This window comes from Cnephaeus nilssonii (genome assembly GCF_951640355.1).
Source record: "Cnephaeus nilssonii genome assembly, chromosome: 15".
Taxonomy (NCBI): domain Eukaryota; kingdom Metazoa; phylum Chordata; class Mammalia; order Chiroptera; family Vespertilionidae; genus Cnephaeus; species Cnephaeus nilssonii.
In genome coordinates this window covers 38,505,372-38,526,005 of record NC_137086.1, presented here as the reverse complement: position 1 = coordinate 38,526,005, position 20,634 = coordinate 38,505,372, and positions in this window count along the sequence as shown.

The following is a 20,634-nucleotide window of genomic DNA, read 5'->3' as shown; positions in this document are numbered from 1 at the left end:
TTGTTAACAGGTTGATACTTTATCAAATAAATAACTGCTGCTTAATCCAGTCTTAGAGCTCACGTGACCACCAAACACAAAAATGGGTGCTCTATAGTAGTGCTGTCCAACACTAATATAATGCAAACCACAGACATGAACCACTTGGTATAATTTTAAATTTCCCAATAGTCATGTGAGAAAAAAGTTTTTAAAACATAGACAAATTATTTTTTTAATGTATTTAACTCAACATATCTAAAATATTGTCATTTCAACAGATGTTTTTAAAATATCAAGGAGACATCTTACATTGCCTTTTTTGTTCTGCCTTTTAAATTGGGTGTATATCCCACACTTAATAGCACATTTCAATTCAAACTAGCCACATTTCAAGTGTTTAATAGTCACATGTGGTTACTGGCTAATATAATGAATAGTGCAGCTCTATAAAAACAATCAGAGTTTTAGACATTGCATTCCATGACCTGTCTTTAATATAATTGCAAGCTTGATGAAACCTAGAAAGAAAATAAACTAGGCAATACAGATAAAGCCAATCCCATGTTTAGGAGTCCATTCTGGTTTCTGAGTACTAATGAAACTTTCAACTTTTCTGCCTCCCTGAACTATTCGTGTAGCATTCATTTAATCATCTATTCATTAGTTCATTCAACAAGCATTCATTGAGCATCTTCTCTTGTCCAGGTGCTAGAGATGCAGACATGAACAAGCATAATTCCTGCCCACAGGATGCTCAAAAGTTGGGTGGGAATCTTCCAACCCAATGTTTAGTCAGCACATCCTCAGGATTTCTCCCTCCCCAGCTAGAGTTAGGGAGATATGTGTTCTGGTTTCGACTCCTCCAACAAGTGACAATCCCTGAGAAAGTATTTTCCTCATCAGAGTCTTTGCTTCCTTATCTGCAATATGTGTGAGTTAACCTGAATCGCCATGAAGCAGCCTTTTGGTCTGAGATCGCAGCTTCAGCATAAACCCCATTCCCCTGTGCCATGTCCTAATGATATGTGGGAACACGGGAGAGCAAGTTGAAGAAAGCCACCTCTCCTACCTCTACTCCGGAAGAGGCAGCTTTGTTCATTTCTGAATCCTCTCCCTCCTGGGCCTTTTGTGGTTACAGGAGTTGTCTAGCTTTGTTTTACTTTGCTTTGTTTTAATTACATTCAAAATTAGCAAAACAATCCCTATGGTCCACCTGGAAAAATAATTGGCCCATTTGGTACATCTGACTGTGTGGGGAGACCCCCTTGTCATCATACCAGGGCCCCACACATATTCCGCTCCCAGGTAGATGATGTCTAAGAAACCCAGAGAGCTCATCTAGCCCATCATTAACCTCATTTTGAGACAGCCCCAGAGGCAGTCCTTTAGCCACCGGCACAGCCGGCTGTCAATTGTGTCAAGGTAGTAACATATTAGTTAGCAGGGGAGCAATCCAAAGAGGTAGCCATAGATCCAAATGCCTGAAAGATATTCTGGAATGTGGTAATTATGTCCTGCAGCTGCCAAGGGTGTCCTCTGTGAGTTCGCAGATAGTAGTTGTACCATGGAAAGAAGAGGACAGATAACAGCAGCCAAGCTGCTAATAACAAACAACAGGTCTTGGTTCTAACTCACCAAGACAGTCCTCAACACTTAAGTCATGATTCATCCTCAGGTCCCTACAACGGTTCCCACGAGATTCTGCTCTTAATATGGGTGCTAGGTATCCATGTCCTGAACAGATGAGATAAGCGTTGGGGGCAAGGTATGGGGAAGTTAAGAGTAAATGATATGAGCAAGAGAGAATACACTTGCTGTTACAAACCATTCTGTGGCTCTATTTTTCACAAGTGAAAGCTCCTCATTTCCATGTTTTAAAAAATGAGAAACTTCTCATACTTTATCCCAAAACAGCTTTTGCTTATCCATTGATAGTAAAATAGAATAACATGGCTTCAAATGACCCAAAGTTACAAATTAGTGGTTCACTAAATGGTGGTGGAACCAAGAGCTCTGAAATACAGGAAAATTTGAGTAAATCCAATGAATTTTCCCATTTAAAAACTTAGCTGCATTGTTCACTGAAATTCACATACCCTAGCCACCCTAGCCATCTCCATTTGAGCTAGTGTCCAGTGTGAAGTTCACCTTTCAGAGCTGCAAGGAGCATCTGGTTGTTAGGCTCTGCAGGTGGTATTCCCAGTCACCACCAAACGATTTAGGTCTGAGGCACAGCTGCACATTCTGAACCTAAGGCAGGCATTGCTAACTGATCATGATAATATTTCTCATTGAGTCCATCTAGACTAAGTCTCAGAACCATTCTCAACCTAGAATCATAGGCATCACCTACTAATTGATCAGAGTTGACATGTGATCCTAGCCCACAATCTCCTCTGAATTATAAATGGACCACTTGTATTGGTTTCCTATGACTGCTATAAAAACTACCATGAATTGAGTGGCTTAAAAAAATACAAATTTAGCTTACACTTCTAGAGGTCTGAAATGTGTCCACAGAGCTGCATTCCTTCTCCAGGCATTAGGGAAAAGTCCACTTTCTTGCTTTTTCCAATTTCTAGAGGCCATCTACATTCCTTGGCCTGTGGCCCCTTCCTCCTCTTCAAAGCCAGCAGCATACAGCATAGCATCTTCTCTCCTCTCTGACCTCTGCTTCCATCCACACATTACCTCTCTCTAACTGCCTCCCTCTCATTGGTTCCTTTGTAATTACATTGCACCCATCCTGAAAATCCAGCATAATCTTTTTCAAGATCCTTAATTTAATCACACCTGCAGAGTCCTTTTTGCCATGTGGACATCAGCATGTGGGCAAACTTTTTTAGCCTACCACACCATGTCTTGGAGAAAGTTCCTCTGTAGAACCACAGAAGAGGCCTGTTGGTAAGATTTATTGATGGAAGCTGAGTACATAGCAACATGAACTGAGAAGCTGACTCACCATAACCTCTAATTATTAATGAACCAAATTCATTAATAATCTTTTGATGAAATTTAGAGTTAAAATACATCTTTGGACCAATCATCCCAGAAATCTATTAAGATATACCATTAAAAAATAAAAAATTTTTCCCTAACTAGTTTGGCTCAGTGTATAGAGCGTCGGCCTGTGGACTGAAGGGTCCCAGGTTCGATTCCAGTCAAGGGCATGTACCTTGATTGTGGGCACATCCCTAGTAGGGGTGTGCAATAGGCAGCTGATCGCTGTTTCTCTCTCATCGATGTTTCTAACTCTCTATTCCTCTCCCTTCCTCTCTGTAAAAAATCAATAAAATATATATTTTAAAAAAAACACTTAAAAAATTTTACTTACAGGGTTTTAAGTTTGATTTTCCCTTTTTTATGGTCTTTTGGTCTTATATTCTGTATTAGTTATAACTGCTCCTTTAATGCACAGCATTTGTAAAGTAAATTGTAACTGAGCTCAACTGAATGTCTTGCCTTTGGGGTTTCAGAACTACATGACAATTTGCCAGGACCTAAGGCAAGAAGGATGCAGCCCTTACTGTGCCCCTCTCTTATTTAGCTTTTTATGAAGATTCCTATTTTTTATTACATGTAATGGAGGTCAGTTTCATTACTGCCAATCTACAAGCTGCTACAGTCACTCTGGGAGATATTAGTCTGTCACCACTCAGCCAGCTGGGTCTCAGAATTCTACATTAGGTCTCGCTTTTTAGCTTTAAGAACAAAAAAATTAGCCACAGAGAGCACAGCATTACATGACTCTCAACACCACTCCCAGGAGAATGGCACTGATGAACTGACACCATCGAGTGCCTGCAGAGGTGCAATACCATGACCGGAGGCTATATCCACTTGGCAGACCCAAAGAAACACCACCACTAAACTTGAAGTTGGGCTAAAGTTTCCTCTAAGAAGATGCTTGTTGAACAAGACTAATATGACATGGAAAGACATGTCCAATATTCCACTGTGGGAAAATGATGCTACTTTTGCTCAATATGTGTATAAATTAGGGGGGGGGGGGGAGAAACACCAAAATAACAATGATGATTAGCTCAGGAATGCTGTTATAATTACTTTTTCATTATTTATTTTTTGCTTGTATTTTCTAGATTTCTGCAATGAAAACATTACTTTTGTAAAATTTAAGTTTTTTTAAATAATAATAATGCAGCTGAAGCCGGTTTGGCTCAGTGGATAGAGCGTCGGCCTACAGACTGAAGGGTCCCGGGTTCGATTCCGATCAAGGGCATGTACCTTGGTTGCGGGCACATCCCCAGTGGGGGGTGTGCAGGAGGCAGCTGATCGATGTTTCTCTCTCATCGATGTTTCTAACTTTCTATCCCTCTCCCTTCCTCTCTGTAAGAAATCAATAAAATATATTTTTAAATAATAATAATAATAATAATAATGCAGAGCACTCATCTTGGCAACAAGCTAACCAAGACACTGTACAAGACTTGAATAAATCAAAGAGGCAAGACTGTGTTTAAACTTGTGTAAGCTTGGATAAATTTCTTAATTATTTGAGCTACATATTAGGAATGTACTAAATGGCAGACACTGTTTCTAGTGATGAGAGTAAGTGTTGAACAAGGTAAGCAAAGTCCCTTGCGGGAACAGAGGGAAGACAATAAAATGCGTATTCGAAATGTCAAATAGTTCTAAGTGCAATGATAAAGACAAAACAGTTTCCTGGGATAGGGAGTGACTAGGGGATTCTTTATGTTGGGAAATCAGAGAAGACCTCTCTGAGAAGGGAACATGGAAGCTGAGACCTGAGAAGGAGGAGCTGGCCATAAGAAGAGCAGGAGAAAACATTTCAGGCAGAGGAAAAGCCCTACAGTGAAAACAAACCTGCTGTGTTCATGGACAGGAAGAAGGCCAGTGTGGCCAGAGCTTCATGAGCAAGGAAGTGAGTGGAACAATATGAACTCAGAGAGGGAAGCAGCAGCCAGGTCACAGGGGGCCTAAAAGACCAGCGTTAGGATTGGAATTTTATAATAAGTGTAATGGGAACTCACTGTAGGTCTTTAACAAGGAGTACGTGATTTACATTTTCAAAGTCAATCTAGCTGCTAGGAGAGGATTGGATTGGAGGGTAAAAGAACATAGCAGTCTAGTTAGGAGGCTACTGCAATAATGCTGGTAACAGGTATGTTCTTTCACCCTCCAATTCAATCCTCTCATAGCAACTAGTTTGAACTGAGATGGTTCAAACTAGTAGAGAAAAGTAGATAGGTATTGTGAAATAGAGTTGATAGGGCTTACTAATGGATTAGATGTCAGAGAGAGACAGAAATGAATCAAGGATAACATTCATTTATTCAGCAAGTATCAATAAGCACCTAACACATGCTAAGCACTCATCCAGTAAAAGGCAGCTGATGAATGGTGACCCCACTTACTAAGATGGGCAAGAATACATACAGTAGGAGTAGGTATGGGGTAAAGGGAACCAAAAGTTCTGCTTGGAACAGGTTAAGATGCTATCTTTATTAAGGTAATTCTAGCTGCTCTTACAGACAAATACCAAAATCTAATGGCTTAATACAATAAGATTTTATTTCTTGCTAAAATCCAAATCAGTTATTCTTGATTAGTAGGCAGCTGTCTTCCAAGTGGTGATTCAGAGACCCATGTTCCTTCCATGTTATGGCCCATCCATCTTCGACATTTGGCTTTAAAAGTCAGTAGGCTCATTTGTATCCATTTGAAAGATAAAGAGTATGGACAATCACATGTGGGAGGTTTTAATGGGCCAAACCTAGAAGTGATATCCATCACTTTGGCTCACATGCCATGGGCTAGAAATCTGTCACACAGCCATACCTACTGGTAAGGGAGGCTGTAATGTGCAGTTGAGGTGTGTATCCAGGAAAAGGAAATGAGTTGGGAGACCTCCCAGTAGTGCCTATTAGTCTCCCAATAAAGAGGTTAAATAGCAGTTGAATGTACAAGTTCAGAGGAGTGATCTGAGATAGAGATAAAAATTTCAGCATAATTACTGTACACTAGCTATAGTGTAAATAGAGAGAAGTGAAAGATCTTGGTCATGTCATCCTTAGAGGTCAAGCAGAGGAGAGGGAGCCAGCAAAAGGAGATTAAGACTGAGCTGCCAGAGAGGTGGGAGCAAGACCAGAAAGCAGCTGACATGAAAAAGATGAGAAGGAGGCTGTTTCAAGTAGGAGGGTGGTGCCTGGCCGACATGGCTCAGTTGTTGAGCATCGAACTATGAACCAGGAGGTCATGGTTTCATTCCTGGTCAGGGCAGATGCCCGGATTTCAGACTCCATTCCCAGTGTTGGGCATGCAGGAGGCAGCCCATCAATGACTTTCTCATCCTGATGTTTCTATATCTCACTCCCTCTCCCTTCCTCTCTGAAATCAATAAAATTATTTTTTTAAAAGGATATTGGTCAGTTGTATCAAAAGCTACTGACAAAATGCTAACCACTGGACTTAAAAACATAAAGATCATTGGTGACCTTGATAAGAACACTTTCAGTGGAATATCAGTATTGGGAGTAGATAGGGAGAGAATGTGAGGTGAGGAAGTAGAGAAATTATAAACCACAATATCAAGATGTTTGCTGTGATGAGAGAAAAGAATGTGGTACAAGTGAGCTCATGTGTGTGTTTTAAGATAGAAAATGTTAGCATATGTTTAGATGCTCATGGGAATAATCCTGTTTGAAAAATGCTGATACAGAAAACAAAGGAGAAAATTACCACACAAAGTTCTTGAGAAAGGATGAAGATGGGATCTAGAACACAAGTAAATAGGTTGGATTTAAATAATGACAAAACTGTAACAAGAAGGAAGCTTGAAGGCGTGAGTATAGATACAGACAAGGGGTAGATTTGGGTGGTGGGAACTAGGGGAATTATTAGCTTACTGATTTTGTTTTGTTAGTAAAATACAAGGAAATCTCCTCAACTGAGAGTGAACCATGAGGAGAGAAATAGGAGATCTGAGAAAAGAGGGTATTAAGTAACTTGATGAGAAAGAAAGGGCAATGTGATACGAATGACAGGTGGATATGAGTTCATTTGAGATTTGTTATCCTGATTTGAATATGTGATCAGTTGGTCCAATTGTATGTTTTCTCCAAGAAGTTTTGACTACTCAAGTGCAGGCATGGAGGAGGCAACTGTATGGCATTAACCACAGTCAGTTCTAATTAGGAGGACTCCAGAGTCAGAGAGGGGCAAAGGAGTCAGGGGTGATCCTAACCATGAACCACGGAATCCTAACTGGGAACGGTAGGAAGTATGGACATGAGGACAAGAAAGGACAGTGAACTTGGGAAGTACCCCTGACCTGGAGGTCTCAGTGAAGGAGGACAGTAGTGATAATAAGGTCATGAGCATGAAATTGAGCAAATGAGTTGGGAGAAGGAAAGGATTTTGGAGGTGAAGGAGTAAAACAACTCAGAGGCCACAATGTTCATGGATCAAATCCCTGGATACTGAAGTCACCATTTCCAATAATGGAAAGAGGACTAAGGGAGGAAAGAGCAGAGAGCTAAGTACTAAATGCATCGATGAATTTAGTACATGTATGAGATATTTTCCATTTGCACCCTCCCTTCCCCCACCATTACTCTATCCACCCTGCACTATTTGGAAATGTGAACAAGCCCCCTTGCCCTCTGGCTTCCAAATGCAAGATTAGAGAAAAGGAGAAGTGTGTAACCTTGGAATATTTATCCCCTTTGCTCCATTGTTGCAGGATTGCTGTGGACGAACCTCATCCCTTAACAGACCAAACTCCAGTTGACAGCATCCTCAGCCTTCTCTATTCCCCACACCCACTCCCTTCCCTCCCCCTCCAGTCTTAGACTTGTAACAAAGGAGCTCTACAGTTACTAGCCCCAGGCACCCTATGCTTGGGATTTCCCTCACCCTAACCATACTTTTGCAAATAGTCCCTTTATTAAACTCTTCACAAATTATCCTAATTTGAGTGGGCCATCTGTTTCCTGCTGGGAGCCTACAGTAGATGATAGCAATATGAATACCTACCTTGTAGGGGTGTTTAATAAAGATTAGAGAAAATGTATGCAAGGCATCTAGCATAGCATCTGGCACATTATAGATGGTGGGGTAGGAGGGAATAGCAGTTGGTGTAGTTGTTGTTAGTATAAAACTCTATACTCAGGTCCAAATAGGTCTTCTAATTCATAACCAGTCGTTAATCAATTCACAGATAAGCACCTGGTTTCTGGTAGTACCAAGGAACTCTCAGCCAACCAAGTCACTCAAAGCAATTATGTGAACAAATATATTCTTCCCCCGCCAACCTGTCCACCCAAAAAAGGAGGATTTCAAGAAAAATATTTCAACAAAGTAGTTGGCTTCTAGAGTGATCTCTGTAGACAGGCTGGTTGGCATGATGGTTAATATGACTTCATCCTGTGCAAGTGGAAGTATGAAGAATCAGAAGAAGAGACCTCCATGCCTTGCATCTCACACACACCTCCCTGCTACTGCACTCTGTAGATGCAACCTTCTTCCAAGACCCAACAGTAGAATGGCCACCTTACCATCTGCTAGTATTAGATTTTATTTTAATCACAACACAATGTAAATGAAATTATCTATTTACAAATCAACAAAATTTACCTCAATTTTGTTAGAACAAGACCTCCGCCTCAGAATAGAGGTGGGTTTCAAAAAAGTAGTCAGCATGGATCAGCTGGTTTTACTGATGCTGACAACTGCCCCCTGCAAAGCTGGTTTTCCATCTTTGGATGCTTAAAGCCTCCTTGTTTTGGTGACATACTTGGCAGAGTTGGAGGAAACATGTCAAGAAGGCAAGATTAAACTCAAAAGGAATTCAACTCATTTACCCATTTTACAACACAGAGGAAATCATGCTCATTATAAATCAAGCATACAAGATTGCTTCCTTTTTGTGGCCCATCTGATCAGGTCATACTCCCCTGCTTAAAACTCTCAGTGGTTTACCAGTGCCCTTCTGGTAGAAACCAAAATCTTTCATGTTGCCTCAACTTGCATCACTCTTCATGACCTGCCCACACTCAACTTCATTAGGTTTTCAGTTCCTGTCTGAGTTCCTCTCCTCAGGATTCTGTCCCTGGCACCAGAGCAGAGCTCTTTGCACATGATATTCCCTCTTACTGCCCCTGACCCCCTTCCCTAACATGCCACTTACCACTATGTAACTTTTATTCATACTTTAGGGCTCAGTATATTTTATTTCCTCCAGAAAGCTTTCCATGGCTGGTTATGTCAGCCCATAATAGGCTCCTCTAGCACTCTGTACTTACAAAATAAAGCATTCTTTAATTACTTTTTGATGCCTGTCTTCCCCACTAGACTATCCACTCCATAAGGGCAAAGAATGTGTTTGTTTTGCTCTAAACTATATCCTAGGTATCTAGTACATAGTAGTCCCTCAGTAAACATTTGTTGAACAAATTAATGAGAGAATAATACATATAGAAAAATATTATGCAGAACTTCAAAAATATGTAAATCCCTAATCATGTCCAAATTACTGTGCTATAATCTAGAGTACACAATATTGGAAACTGCTTTTTTTGTTTCCAATTTAGGTAAATTTGCTGGCCTGTAAATAGATCATTTCATTTACAATGCAGTGTCATTTAAAAATAAAATCCATTACTAAACAATTATAAGAGTCCTCAAGAAATAAACTGGTGAGCACTGGGGGTCCAATGGGTTCTCCAACAACAAATCATTCCACATCAATCGAGGTTAATGAATGGTATTTCAGAAAAATGTTATAGAATTCAAAGGGCTTTTTTTTTTAATTCAACACATATTTATCAAGCCTTTGATAAATTAGAAGCTGGGAATATGTCAGTGAGCAAGATCCCTGCCTTCATGTAGTCCACAAATGCTCTCCTTTATGTAGCACCAAATGAAGAAATGAAGGCGGAATGACATTATATTGAGTTGAATCTGTAATGGCTGACTCAGTGAATAACTAGTCTTGGCTCTGCCATCACTAATGAGGTTGAAGACCTAGATGGTTTGTCACATTTGTGGTAAAAGTGGGTTTAGAAAGCATTACACTTCAACAACCATAAAAACAATGCTTATTTTGACCCCTGTAATTTATGCTAGGACTTTACCACGGTAAAATAATAAAAAGAAGAACAGAAAAATATGCCAAAATATCATTGTTGCAGCATTTTTATCATGGTTAAATATAGAAAACAACCTGATTGTTCAACAACGGAATAATGAATAGTATATTATGGCATAATCATGAGATGGAATAGTATGCAACTGTTTCACATTTTCACTTTGAGGAGTGTTGCAATCTGATGTGCGTGTTTTTGTTGTTGGTGGTGGCGGTGGTGGTGGTTGTTTTTTATTGATTTGAGAGGGAGGGAGAGAGACAGAGAGATAGAAACATCAATGATGAGAGATAATCATTGATTGGCTGCCTCCTGCACATCCCACACTGGGGATCAAGCCCACAACCCTAGGCACAGGGAATCAAACTATGACCTCCTGGTTCATAGGTAGATGCTCAACCACTGAGCCATGCCGGCCGGGCTGATATGTTCTTTTAAAACAAGACTACAAATGTCTGTCTGATGATTATAAAGGCAAAGCTTATATTTGTGGTGAACACAATCGGAATTCAAAAAGAGAAATATGATTAAGACTTATTAAGCATTAAGCTCTTACTGGAGTTCAAAATGTCAATTGTATAGAAAGACAGAGAAGTGGTTTCCTGTCATTGATATGAAAAAGACCTGGAAGTTTTCACTCTGCCGGTTTAACATCAGCAAACAGTGCAATGTGGCTGTTGACATGAGAATACCAGTACACCAAAGTGTGCTAATAAAGCAATTTGGGGTGAATTTGTCCCCTGTATTCCCTAACTATCAGACTACACTTTGGGAATGCTCTAGCTTACTGTGTCATGCCTTGAGCGTAACTCTGATAAACCAGATTAGTTCCACGGGAGATAGACTAAGATAATGAGAGGTCTGAAAACTCCTCTATTTCAATATGAAGAACTGTTGAGGGAAGAGGGGAATATTAGCCTGGAGAAGATGTCACGTCTTTATGATTCTCATCTTCTGGATGTGAGTTTTATTAAAAGGTGTGTGTGGTTGCTTTTTTATCTAGTTAAAAATGATAAAGGATGAATGCTTTTTCTTTTGGTCAGAAGCTTCATTTCCTCAACCAGAGTAATTGTGGCACATTTCCACCTCTATCAAAATTCAAAATGTTCAAAACTGGACTCTGCCCTCCCATGCTACAGGCCTTCCCACTCTCTATACTCCACCCTTTGTCAATGCGCACGCACAGCCCAGCCTATCCAAGCCACTCGTGAATCTTCACATGCACACTACTCTTCCAGGCCTGCCTGCCCTTCCCATGCTCTAGATCTTCCCCCACTTTCCTGCTGATTCCTTCTTCATAACTCACTCCCCCCACCACCCACGAGTGCTTAGCCCTTCCTTCTCAGCACTCCCATGGCACCCAGGATGTGCCTCCATTGGGAACTATCACTGCATAAAGGAGTGATCTAGTTAACTGCCCACCTTCATCACTGGCTGTGAGTTCCCTGCAGCCAGGAGCCTGCCAGTTCAGTTTCAGCCCCAGTGCTTGGCACAGTGAATAGATGCTCTGTTACAACTAGTCAATGAATTAACCCCCTTTCCTTTGCAAAATCAATTTTAACCATTTTCCCCATGAACAAATGTCTCTCATTGCAGAATGCCTTGGACAAATATTGGAAAAGCACGACTTTTGTTAAACAAATATAAGATGGTCTCTTTCTCCTGCCTGGTACTCCTTGAGCAAAAGTCCCTCCAATGGCACCGCCCCTGCAACCAATGCAAACCTGTGTAAATCCCAGCGGCTTAAACACAGGCAGGCAGTTTAACTTGCTCTATGAACTCTGCCATTGTTGGGTTGTTGGTTAAAAAAAAATACCATTCCATCTGCCATAAATCTACATTTCCCCCAAACGAAATATAATACCCCCGCTTTCCTCCAGCAGTCAGATAATCATCTCCTTGTTTTATGGGAAATGATTTAGAAGAGAAAAGAATTGGTCTGACAGTCTCATAAGTTTCAGAAAGTGCTTACCCTGATGGTCCCTTTCTTGTGTGTCCTATTTCTTCTCATCTCTCTATATATACGCACACACATGCACACACAGTCACATACACATGTACACACTCTTGTACACATGAAATCTAGGTCTCTGTCACATCAAGCCAAGACTGGAATCATGCCGTTATTAACCTGTGTTAGACCTAAGTCTATTCTTCTATCTCTAAATTGCTTCCTGCCTATTCTTTGCTATTTTTCCAGCTCTCCATCTCTGACTCAAGTCCACGAAAATAAAGACCTTCAATATTATGCAGCCCTTCAATCCTGACAGTAGAAAACACCTACCTGGTACTTTTTCTATTTTGGAAGGCAGGGGCACCCATTTTCTTACTCTGTTTTGACCCCCTCCTTCACTGTTTTCCCCTGAGGCCACACACACAATTGTCCATCTGCCTCCCAGCCAGCATAGCACATCTCTTTCTAAGAGAGGCAGCCATTTCCTTAAACACTACCCCCACCCAAATCCTCCTTCCACGGATGCTTAGCAGTGTTCACCTTGAGAAGGCAAAGACGGCTCCGTGTAGGTGAAGGGAACGTGGCAGAGGCCACCACTGCTCATCACTTCCTGAGATGGAAAAGCCCTCGGGGTACTCAAGAGAATGAGAAACTTTTTTTCTTTACCACTGATGTTTATTGATTTGTCCAGTTCATTGAGAGCATCCCTTAATGTTCTGCTTTCATGTTTCTGCTTTGTTGCATGGGTGCAGAAAAGAATATTGCAAATTGATCGGTCTTCTCAGCCTTTGTTGGGAGTGAACTCCTATTACTTTAGTTTCTCAGGCCTGTCATCGCATGCTCACATTCCACAGCATATATAATCAGCCTGGCTAAACACTGAGAGCCAAGCTGATTAATTTCTAACATTCTCACCCAAGCCCATTGATGGCATGCTTATTTGATGTGATGATCTCAATGGCCACGTCTGATTGTTTGACCTTTGCCCTTCAACCTGGAGCCATCTATGCTAGTACCTGTTTAAGTTGCCAGCACGTATGCTGTCTACATCATGCCTGAAGAAAACTGTCAAGTCTTGGTGCTATGAAAGCCCAGAAGAAGGGCTTTTAAGGGAAACCCATTTCCATTACCAGCTGAATGGCATTCCAGAACCAATCATATATCCATTAAACAAAAAGAAAAGACATTATCCATAACCTACAATATTACGCCTGTACTTTAAAATCTACCCATTCATTCTGATTTAACTTATGTGCTAATTATGATCAATGGATTTCCACAAGAATGTAAAACTATATCACAGCTTTTAATTTCTCATTCCGCCATTTCCCAGAATTCTGTTATTTTAATTACTTCATATTCCACTTTCTTCTAATAGCTCAGAACAAAGGGGTCATCATCACCATCACCAATATATCTCTCTATATATATATGTATATTATATATACATATATAATTTTAGTCACTTTGGCCCTAATATTAGGTTAGATGGGTTTTATTTTTAGTTTTTATTACAGAAGTGGAGCCTCTAACAATTTCAGAGACGTATTTCATTTATCCTAAAATATCTTTGGTTGTAAGATAGGTGGCGGTCTATTTATAGAGCTAAGTTCTCAAAAATGCACATAATTTACATCCTCGATCAGTAGGAACCAAGTAGTTAGAGAGCTAATGCAGGTACCCTTGGAAGCCAGTTTTTAAGGTCACACCAACTCTTATCCACTCCACAGGAAAATGGAAGGTTATGAGAACACCAAGGTCACCCAAGGACAAGTCACATTTGCATTTAGTTTAATGAATCAAATACGTGTCCTGGATCAAGTGTGCAATGAATAGCATACTGGAGCAAGAAGAGTTTTGAGAAGAAAGGTAAATACACTGAACATTGTACATACTACTAGAGGCCAGCACAGAGAGGTGGGCATATGATTGTGCCAAATTACATCACCTTTTCAAATTGGCATAGAAAAGTGTGCTGCTTATACAGAATTTAAGAGCTTTGGTGGACTGTTGAGACCACAACCCATTCCCCCATTTCTAAATGAGAAATAGGGATTCAGTGGGAGGACCTGAGATAGGTACAGGCCAGTGTCTGCTGATACCAATATCTGGATAGTGTTCTCGTCCTTGCGCCAGACATTACCCTTTCCCAGTTCCCTGAGCCACTTCTCTCTTACCTCAGCTCCTTCCATAATTCTTTTCCCACATTCAAAATGGAAATATTAAACACTGCATGTTTCTAAGCCTTTGTTCACGTTATCTCCTTCAGAGACAATGTAAGGAGCTTATGGATCAGTTTCTGAGGTCTGGGCATCATTAAAACATAAATCATTTTCTTTTAGTGATCAACCTGATTGGTCACATTCACTCATTATGTTAAAAGAAATAATGACTCAAAGAAAGAATGCTTAAACAGCTTTGTTAGCTTTATTCTGTTGTGTGAAGTTACATATGAGCATAACTTAGTGTAAAGAACCAAACTCTAACATTATCTGTTTGTCATTTGTACTTTAAAGTGCTATAATTTTAAAAGAGATGGTTCTTTAAAAGTAAGTCTGTATGTATACATACATATTTGTGTGAATTTCAAATGCTGTGCATTTTTTTCATTTTATGAACTATTTCAAACACACAAGGGAACAAAGAAAACATTGGTACAGATCTCACTCCCCACCTTAATCAAACTTTCAGTTTGCCATATTCAGATTTTTTTCTTTTACTACTTGTGAATGCCCCCATAAATAATCCTATCTAATAAAAGAGAAACATGCAAATTGACTGTACCTCCGCTATGCCCACAAGCCACGCCCACAAGCCAATCAGGAGCGAGTATGCAAATTAACCCAACCAAGATGGCGGTTAATTTGCATATCCAGGCGCAGAGTGAAGACTGAAGACAGCATAGAAGGAAGCCAAGCGCTGCAGAAGGGAGCGAAGCTGCAGAAAAGCAAGCAAGCGGGTGGCGGAGAAGGGAGGAAAGCAGGCGGGGCGGCAGAGATGGGAGGGAAGCAGGCGGGGTGGCGGAGACCACCGCAGGAAGCCCTAATGCAGGAATCTTCCTGCAATGGGCCTCTAGTATATAATAGTTTTACATGATTTACATTTTTATATAAATTGTATCTAATCTATGTTACCCTTAACCTGCTTTTTCAAATCCACCTTTAAATTTCAAGATTTATAATAAGGTAGCAACAGTTCATTTTAATTGTATTTTATTTTATTGTATGAATAATAACAATCCATTTATCTATTCCCCTCTTAGTAGCCACATACAGGTGGCTTCTGGTTCTTCACTGTTACATATGAAACTTCAATAAATATTCTCACACACATGTCCTTGTACACATTTTCAAGAGCTTTCCTCTAGTGCATTCTTAGCAATGGAAGCTCTGCATAATGTGGTATGTGTATTTTCAGATTTACTAGATACAACTCGTTGTTCTCTCAATTATTATGCAGTGTCCATAATTATACCTATTAGAGCTTTTTTCTTAAATTCTACTTTGTTATTAATATTTCCACACAAGATTTCTTTTTATTAGTATTTGCCTGGTATATACTTTTTCCAATTTCTCTACTTTCAACATTTCTGTATGGCTTCATTTTAGGTTTCATACATCTGAATACTGGTTTGTTTCATTTGGTGTTTATTCAAAGCTCATGTATAACTACATAATTTTTCTAATAAATTTCTATCCCCTTCCCAAACACATAGCCCTTGGCTTGCCGAACTATCTACTGAAACAACCCCCATATTTAATTGTTGCCCAGTGTTCTATTTTTTTTTAAATATATTTTATTGATTTTTTACAGAGAGGAAGAGAGAGGGATAGAGAGTTAGAAACATCAATGAGAGAGAAACATCGATCAGCTGCCTCTTGCACACCCCCTACTGGGGATGTGCCCGCAACCAAGGTACATGTCCTTGACCGGAATCGAACCTGGGACCCTTGAGTCCACAGGCTGACGCTCTATCCACTGAGCCAAACCAGTTTTGGCTGCCCAGTGTTCTATTTTGACCTGTATTAAACATACATGCACACACAAAATGAGGATTTTTAGTCAATAGTTAAGTAAATTTACCAACATATCTTATCAATTTCTGTATCAATCAATATTTCTTAAAACCTGTCTTTCCTCTTGTGCATTTTTTGTCTTGCTACAGTGCAACCTTTAATATTCTATAGAATATCAAATTTTCTTAGCCTTGGCATGTATGAAATGTTTTGTTTTCACTTTGAATGACATTTTAGCTGTATATAAAATTATAGATGGGAAGGTATTTTCCCTCAGCACTTTGAATTTAACAAGATTCTCTGGCACCTAATTTTCCTGTTAAGAAATGCTCCTTTAGTCTAATATTCCATCTGTTAAATTTAATATTTCTTCTCTTCCTCATAGTTTCTAAAATATTCTTTAAATCCTTGATGTTCTACAGAATGAAGAGGATGTGTCTAGATGTGTGTTTATATTTATTTATATAGCTCAATTCTTGGAGTATATTTTGATCTCAGTACTCCTGTCTTGTTCAGTAGGAAAAATTATTACTGTTATCTCTTCAAATATTACTTCTCCACCATTTCTTCCATTCTTTTCTTCTAGAAATCTTATTAGATATATGTTAAACTTCTCAATCCATCTTTTATGTCTCTCCTCTGTTTTATTATTTAACGTTCTTAACTTTTTATTTCTTCTTGCTACATTTCGGGTAACCAACTCTGTACTGACTTCCAATATACTAAATCTTCCATAGTTAATATAAGCTCTCTAAAGTTATTCATTAACAGTTACTCTGGCTATAATATAAAGTTAATTTTATTTGAATAAATTAATTTTCTGATTTTTTTTGTTTTGTTGGCAATCTTCTTTAACCTTTAGTTTCTTGGTGTGATTTAAAATTTAACTTTTGAGACTTAATTGAGAGGATTTTTGTACTTGACTTTGTCCTCACTCCTCTCCTCGGACTTCACCCCTTTCTGTATTTACCTGCACAGTCCAGAACATGGTTTGACAAAAGGAGTTTGAATTCCTGTTCCTCAGTGGTTAAGGGAAATCAGCCAAAAAGCAGCTTGATTTAGTTCAGTATCTCAGGTTTTCTAGGTTTGTAGATACTATTAAGCTATAGTCCTACCAGCAGTAAGCCTGATCCAATCCCCCCCCCCCCCATCCTTCAGTTGAGCACTTTCAGTCTAGTTGAAGCCAAACTCTCAGCCACCTCTACTTACTTCTCAGCATGAAGCCCAGTATGGATTTCATTCAGCCCTATACACTACCTTAGGTAGCTGTTCTATCTCTGATCTACTAGGTGTACCAGTTAATAATGCGGATTTTTTTCAATAGATGGAGTTACACATGTTGATATATATACGATTTGATATGTATGCTATTTTGTTGTATTGACAACAACCTTCAAAACTTTATATGTCAAATTTGCTAAAGGTGTTAACATCATAGATATTTTTACACTTAAAAGTGTCAAATTTCATGCCAAAAATGAGCATTTGCGGGAAGTTATAATTCATTACTTTATTTTGAAAAGTACTGCTGAATACTTCGAGAAGCTTATGGTGAACATGCTCCATCTCAAGAAACTTGTGAACGCTGGTTTGAACGCTTTAAAAGTGATTATTTCTATGTGAAAGACAAAGAACGTCCCATGTCAATCGAAAAAGTTTGAAGACCAACAATTACAAGCATTATTGGATGAAGATGTGTGTCAAACTCAAAAACAACTTGCAGAAAGATTAAACATTGCTCAGCAAACAATTTCCAATCGTTTACAAGCAATGGGAAATATTTTAAAGGAAGGAAAATGGGTGCCACATCAACTGAACGAAAGACAAATGGAAAACCAAAAACTCATCAGTAAAATGTTGCTTCAATGGCACAAAAGTCTTTTTGCATCGAATTTTGACTGGCGATGAAAGTGGATTTATTTTGAGAATCCCAAACGCACAAAATCATGTGTTGATCCAGGTCAACCGTAAACATCGACTGCAAGGCCAAATCGCTTCGGAAAGACGACAACGCTCTGCCTTTGGTGGGATCAGGAAGGTGTGGTGTATTATGAGCTTCTAAAACCAGGTGAAACCATTAATACTTATCGCTACCAACAACAAATAATCAATCTGAACCATGCTTTGATCGTGAAACAAACAGAATGTTCCAGAAGACACAGCAAAGTAATTTTGCTTCATGATGACACACCATCACACACTTCAAAACCAGTTAAAGACATGTTAAAAGATCTTACCTGGGAAGTATTAACCCACCCGCCGTATTCACCAGACCTTGCTCCTTCAGATTACCACTTGTTCCGATCAATGGCACACGCACTTTCTGAGCAGCACTTCAAAACATACGAAGAAGTGGAAAATTGGGTCTCTGAATGGTTTGCCTCAAAACAAGAAAAGTTCTATTGGGACGGTATCCACAAATTACCTGAAAGATGGGGAAATGTGTAGCTAGCAATGGACATTACTTTGAATAAAGCACTTTTGATGTTTCTCTTGAAATTATTGTGTTTTCTTTGATTATAAAATCTGCTATTATTAACTGGTACACCTAGTATACGACTGTTTGTCTTCTTTTTTTTTAAATTAACTATGTCTTTTTTATTTTGTCTTTTATAGTTTACCTCCAATGGTTAAGAGGATGAGTCAAAGCATGAACTTACCCTGCCATCTTGGCCTGTGGTCCCAGCTTCATGTTTATAACCCACTACAAAAAATTTAACATGAGGGCAGAGACCCTAGCTAGCTGATTTACTACTGGATGCCTTGTAATAGGTGCTCAAAAAAGATGTGTTGAATAAACAAATGAATACAAGACATTTTCTTAAAAACACAGCAAGGCCTTTGGATATCATGTTTCAGTTTTCTCAGTGGACTACAAACTCTTGAGGCCATAACCCATGTCTGGTCTATCATATATTACCCTGAGTATGGTAAATGGTCCATAAATTATTTCAAAGGGCCAACACATTTCTCCTGTTGACTTTCTCTATGACAAAAGGTAGTGGCATCCAAATACATGCAGTGTTGCTCTAGAGGATTAAAATTATTATCCTCTGGCCCAGCTGGCATGGCTCAGTGGTTGAGTGTTAACTTATGAACCATGAGGTCATGGTTTGATTCCTGGTCATGGCACATACCCGGGTTGTGGGCTCAATCCCCAGTAGGGGCATGTAGGAGGCAGCTGATCAATGATTCTTTCTCATCACTGATGTTTCTATCTCTCTCTCCCTCTCCCTGCCTCTCTGAAATTAATAAAAACATTTTTTAAGGATAAATGAATAAAATTACCATCTTTTGAATTGTTTTATAAGATACTGGTTTTTCCTTATACATTATTTTTTTTAAAAAAAAATGCTTCTTAATGAAAAACATTTCATTCAAGAGTAGAGAGGATCAGGTGAAAATAGGACATTGTCACTAGAAAAATATAAAAGTGGGACATGTCTGACTTCAATTAATCAAGACATTAAATAAAAATTCCTTTTCCTACTATCTTACAACAATATCAGGGACCAGCTACAGAGAGAATGCTAAGCGAACACAATTACTCTAACTGAAATAACATTTTTCAAACACAGACCAAAGGACAAGGGGACAAAGAAAATGTCCTTGTTGATTAATTACCTTTGGAACCAGGCCCAGCATGAGGAAAGAGTATAGTCTAGTGGTAAAGCTACAGAGCTACTCTTCGTCCCCTCTGCCCTCCCAGGAAATGATCCTCTGGTTTTCTGAAGGACAAACACACTTAAGTGCTTTAAACCATGATATCCATAAAGAAGAGGCATTTCCATATATTTTTAAAATGAATTCATAACCTCCCAATGGACAACCATTTCATTTCTACACATACTGAGCACCTACTGTAGGCCAGGCGCTCTGGTAGTTCCAGATAGTTTGAAAACAACCCATTAAGGGGAACAAGCTATATTCAGACAAACCCTTCCACATGGGCTGCACCTTCATAAGTGCTGCAGGGAAGTAAAGGAGGAGCAGATCTGCAGGGGCAAATGGACATGGAGGACTTGGTAAGGAGACTTGAAATTCAAAAGGCCTTGAAAGTTGGGTAGGATTCCTGTGGGAGACACAACATCTCTGGGTCCTGATTTCCTTACCTGTTAAGGGAGGGACTTGGGTTAAATAATTTTATTAAGATTCTTTCCAGTTGGAGCATTAACTGGTGCTCTTCTTTACTCTTCCTAACAACTGATACCCCTCCAAGGGGCATTGCTAACCTAGTATACAACCTCCATTGTCTAGAAACGCATTTACAACAGAGAAACTTCAGAGACATTTGCCTCCAGGCAAAGAGAAACGTTTCTTCTTCAAAAGGTCTCCCTCCAAAAGTGAAGGCTGAGAGAAAAGCAGGCTTGCCCAGAGCTCCCTGAAGGACAGAAATGGGATCCCAGGGGGCCAATGAGAGAAAGAAAGTCAACACAGGGCAGGCAGAACCATGCTTTCAAATATGTAGGTTGATCACTTGCTTCAAATTTCAGGCCCTGCATGGAAAGTGCCTCTGAAGAAAAATGGCATTCAAAATTGACAACTGATTAATACACAA